The sequence below is a fragment of the Nuphar pumila genome, chromosome 8 (assembly GCF_984573655.1).
Source record: "Nuphar pumila chromosome 8, dmNupPumi1.hap1.1, whole genome shotgun sequence".
Taxonomy (NCBI): domain Eukaryota; kingdom Viridiplantae; phylum Streptophyta; class Magnoliopsida; order Nymphaeales; family Nymphaeaceae; genus Nuphar; species Nuphar pumila.
This window is the reverse complement of record NC_143256.1, coordinates 6361351-6367350: the sequence shown is the minus strand read 5'-3', so window position 1 is coordinate 6367350 and position 6000 is coordinate 6361351.

Genomic DNA, 6000 nt, shown 5'->3' with positions numbered 1-6000 from the left:
AGAATGTGAGATTTTCTATGAAAGGCATTTCTAACAATGAACACATGGGTTTAGACGTGTACCTTTTAACTCTGGGAGTTGCACCCTCTTAGCAAGAATCTGCAAGCCCTTCTCACTCATGTGGCCTAATCGACTGTGACACAAATCAATAGAAGAGTCATCAGTTGTATTCAACTGTCCCTTGCATACCTTGTCTTGCATCTTGTAAAGAGTACAACATCTCTTTCCTCTGGCCTGAACCAATGACTCGCTGCTGAGTTTCCACTGTCCTTGGCTAAAAACACTGCTTCTGACCTCTTCATCAAGCTTTCCTACTGAAAGCAAATTCAACCTCAAGTCTGGAACATGTCTGACATCCTTGAGCACCAACATATATCCAAGACTGGTCTGGAGATGAATATCTCCAATACCTACAATTCCTGACGTTCCTGTGTTTCCCATTCGGACAACACCAAAATTATTGGTCCTGTATGTACTGAAATATTCTCTCCGTGGTGTGTCATGGTACGAGGCTCCTGTGTCTATGACCCAATCTGTATCCTGATATACACAGTTGTAGCAAGTGATGTCCTTCCTTAACCTGGACTTGCTCCTATATCTGCGGTCATTTTTCCTGTCCTTTGACCGACCCCTGCCTTTGGATGAACTCACCATCAATCCTTCACCAGAATCCTCATTCGGTGATGGTCTTCTCCTAATTTCATTGGAAATGAGCGTACATGTGACCTCTTCCATATCCAATGTTTCTTTTCCATAAATTATGGTTGTCACAAGATGCTCATAAGATGGTGACAATGAGGTTAGTAACAACAAAGCTTTATCCTCATCTTCAAGTTTAACATCCAGACTAAACAGACCAACAATAATCTTATTAAACACACTAAGATGGTCAAGAATGAGAGTACCTTCCTTCATACGAAGACTATAAAGTTGTTTCGTGAGGTGTAACTTGTTGGACAAGTTCTTGGTCATGTAGAGGCTCTCTAGTCGCAACCACAATCCCGCTGATGTCCTCTCTTCCATCATGTTACACATGACTTCATCTGATAGACACAACTCAATCACACCAGCGGCCCTCAAGTCAAGATCATCTCATTCATCATCGGTCATGCTTTCTGGCTTATTCGCCTTCCCGACAAGAGCCTTATGCAGCCCTTGTTGTGCAAGTAGAGCTTTCACCCTTCTTTGCCATAAGGAAAAGTTTTCTTTGTCATCAAACCTCTCTACCTCAAACTTAGAGCTAATTGACTTAGAAGACATGATTTTCCACGAACCTGTTCTGATACCACTTGTAGAGAAATTAAGATAACAAAAAATATGCGGAAGCAATATAGGATCTAACAAAGGCACAATCAAATCACAACACAAAGGTTTACGTGGTTCGGTCAACACGACCTACATCCACAGGACACGGAGAGAATAATCCACTATAATGAAAGTAGAGAGTACAATGTAGAGAGTATAATGTCTAATAGCTTGCCCAAAGCTAAAGATAATAACAACAAAGAAATCACAGGAAGAAATGAATACAAGATTACCTCTCGGGTGCACAACCCGAGTCAAAGCCTTCACCACAACCAACACCTCTCTCTGAGGATCAATGCGTGGTGACAAACCTTCTTCCTTCCTTTTCTTCTTTCTACTCTCTCTCTCTTACTTCTTCTCTCTCTGCACACTGCACACAGCCACTCTACCCTTCTCCTTCCAGCACACAGCCTCTGCACCTCTATTTATAGATGGCATAGAGTCTTCTAGATATGAACCTTCTAGAAGTGAGCCTTCTAGACTCATTCCAGAAACCGAAGGGGTTTTAACCCTTCAACTTCCTTCATTAATGGGAGTTAGGTGGTTATTCCACTTCTCCACATCATTAATGAGGGGATAGGGCTGACCCTTCAACTTCTCCTGCATTAATGAGAAGTGGGTGGCTATTCCACCTCCCCACACCATTAATTAGAAATAGGGCTGGACCCAACACAGCCCACCTTGAAGCAAGCAAGCAATGGCATCGTCTCAGAGTCCCAGCAGTATATGGAGAACAAGAGGTACCATGAAGTCATGCATGAAAGGATGGGCAATTCTCTTAATACCATCACGGTGGTTGCCGCTCTGATCGCCACTGTCGCTTTCTCGGCGGGAATTAGTCTTCCTGGCGGCGTCTACCAGGCCCCGGGCTACCATTTAGCAGGGAAGGCAATCATGGCTAACCATGCTCTGTTCCACCTCTTTAAGGTGTGCAACGACATGGCATTGCTCACTTCCTTGATCGTTGTCATCGTGCTGGTCAGCTTCAAACCCGTGCGGCAGCGCGCGCTGGAAAGGTTGTTGTCTGTGACGGACAAGGCGATGTGGGCGTGTGTTGCATTCATGCTGGTGGCTTACATGACTGCCTCATGGATAGTCATGCCCAAATGGATTGCAGAAAGCATGGGTGCTGTGGGCTACTCGGTTATTAGAAGTGATCATGCTTGGAGCAGTTATCGTGGTGCTTTTGGCACTCAGAGCACAGCAACGCCAGGAAAAGCTCGGAGCAAATCCACCGGTAGAGAGCAAGCCGAAATTGGAGCATCAAATAATTCCAATGTTTAAGGTACACGAGAACACAAAACTGCGCGGGCACACACACACAAAAAAGGATAAATAAATAAATGAATAATATATAGGAAATTGGTTCTTCACAACGTTATGAATGTGTGGGAGGAGAGTATTAAGAATGCTCTATTCGCTTGGAACTGGTTGTTGGAACGAGTATTTAATTTCGATGAAAAAAAAGATTCTTTGAACCTTGAGAATCTGAAAAACCTACGGGGAGTTTATTTTTGGAGCCCTTCAAATGCATGTTTATTTGTTACAAACTTACAATCCAATGATGCTAAAGGCAATCCTACAAAACAAGCATTGTCACGTTTCAAGGTTAAATTCAAGAAAAAATAGAGAAAAATTATAGTTGTCCACACCCCCTTAGCATTATATATATATATATATATATATATATATATATATATATATATATATATATATATATATATATATATATATATAGTTAGTGATTGGTAGGTGTGAAATCCATAGTTACTAAATTCGTGATCAAACATGCTGACCGTTCATCACACGCGTTGATGGACAACCAGCGCAAAACAAAAAAAATTATGTTTTTGATGAGTTTTTCTGCCAAAGGGGCATTAGACGTGGCAAAATTGTAGTAGCTAATGCTCTGGGCCGGAAAATGGGCATTAGTGGAGACATCAATTGCCGCTAATGACCTTTAGCAGCAATTTTTGTCTCCTCTAATGCCCCTTTGGTAGAAAAACTCATCATTTTGATGCTATTTTTTTTTGTGCATGATCGTCCATCAACGTGCATGACAGATGGCCAGAACGATTAACCACCCATTTAGTACCTAAGCATTTCACAGCTATCAATTTTCATATATATATATATATATATATATATAGAGAGAGAGAGAGAGAGAGAGAGAGAGAGAGATGTGTAGCTGCTCACTTGTTAGGTGCTCAAACGGTCACTCACATTGAGCGCCTTTTTTGTGCAAATTGACTTTTACAGGCACTATTTTAGTGCTAGTAAAAAACATATGAAATTTTATAATGACACTTTTAGACTTACGCTATTTTAGTGCCAGTAAAAGTCGTTTTGAATGTCCATCACACCGTGCGATGATACTCAGCATGAGTGACCTGTTTTCAAGTGAGCAACTACCAATTTTCATATATATATATATATATATATATATATATATATATATATATATATATATATATAGAGAGAGAGAGAGAGAGAGAGAGAGAGAGAGAGATCTCCTCAATGAAAATTTTTTGGTATTTTTTCAAAGTTCTAACCGTAAGGATGTGTTCAGCATGATTGATTTACTATTTATAGACACTTGGATTAATAATTTTGAATTAAAAACATGGTATTTGGAGGCTCCAAAAATTATGAAAATTGTAAGCAGTTGATTTTGAAACTTATAAAAACCTATCCATACAATGGAATCAAATGCTCCAAGAACTTATTCATATAAAAACAAGCATATAGATCACATCTGTAAGGTCAGAATTTTGAAAAAAATATCAAAAAACCAATAAAACGTCCAGCGAAGAGGTTTGGAAGGGTTTTCCATTGAGAAGGTTTATATATATATATATAACAAACTGATTGTCCAAGCTAAGAAAATACAAATCATGGAAACCACGTTAAAATAAGGATTGACCTTGCAGATGTGACCTTAGTAATAAAAAACATAAGAATCGGCTCCTAAGTCAAAAAAAATTGATGCATAAATAAGATTTCATTAAAAAATTTAAATTATAAAAATCATATTTATGCATTAAATTTTTTTCATCTATTAGCCTATTTCTAGGTTTTCCAACAGGAACATCACATCTATATGGTCAGATTTGACCACAAAACACAAAATTGATTTTATGAAGGTGGTTTGGACGGTTGTTTGTATCTTTCTTGGCTTGAATGGCCATCTCTCTCTCTCTCTCTCTCTCTCTCTCTCTCTCTCTCTCTCTCTCTCTCTCTATATATATATATATATATATATATATATATATATATATATATATATATTAGTTCTCTCTCTCTCTCTCTCTCTCTCTCTCTCTATATATATATATATATATATATATATATATATATAGAGAGAGAGAGAGAGAGAGAACTAATGAGTTGAAATCTCTCTTTTCTTCAAAAAAAAAAAAAAATTGTAGATCAAATGTTACATATGTGATCTACATTGTTTATTTATTTAGAAACCTATTTTGAATCATGTGATTATGGCAAGTAATTTAAGTTTTTAAAGGAGTTCAAAAATCAATGGCTTGTAGTGTTCTAAAATTTCATAGCTCAAAAAAATCATGTTTTTACATCAGTAAAGCACAATCCAAGGCTTGATCCTTCCAAAACAAACATGTTGAACACATCTATGTAGTTAGATTGAGTTGATATAACCTGCACCTATGATTTCTAGCTCATTAGTGCATTGCCTTCATTAGTAGCACACATATACTCATGGGTAAGGAACCCCCTAGTTGCAACTCATAGTAGGAAGTTGTTTATACCAAATTTAACCTGGTGGATGTGTTCAGCATAGTTAAATAGTAGGTATTGACTCTTGGATCAGTTTTTTAGCGTAAAAATACATGAGTATGACAGTTAAAATTTGAAAAATGATCGTATTGTACAACAAAAGTGACGTGCTTTAAAAAATACCCTTAATTTACCAAATTTGTCAAATAAACAATTCTGCAAGTTCTTTATTTTTTCTGAACACTTTTACGCCTCACAACTGTGAATTTCCATGGGTCACGATACTAAAAGTTGATGGACCCACAAAACTCGTCAACAAAATCACATTTGAGTCTACGATATTTTGAAAAAGATTATGAAATTTCATAACACTTGTGAAACTTGTGCCGAGTATTGCAAAGGACGTTGCGAAAATTCTATAGGTATTGCGGAAGTCCTTACCTTGCAAAATTCAAAAAGAGTATCTCATAAAGTATTGTGAAATTACTAAAAAGTTGTGAAACTCTGATATTGTGAAATTTCTTCTTTGCATCACACCAGTATTGTCAAATTTTTTTTCTTGCTAAGTTTCGTTACATATAAATAATGCTTTGTTTCTCAACACCTTTTTTGTATCTGTATGCCCTATTTTTACAACCCTAGATTTCTTGTGGTCCTCAATCTTTCTGACAATCTTTTGGTGAGACTTCGACGATATTTAATCAAATATTTCGGTAGTCTACAACTTTGTGAAAATCCTTCATCGGTTGCGATTCATCGGCAGTGAAAGCCTCTGAATTTCTTTGAATCTTCGACGATTTTTTTTTGACGAATATTCTGGTAAACTATGGGCAGTGACTTAATCGGCGTCGCTCAATCGAGTTTTTTCAGTAAGGTTACTGACGACGAGGTTTTTTGGTGAATAGTTTTTCACTATTTTTTTCAGTAATATTATATTTTTTAAAAATT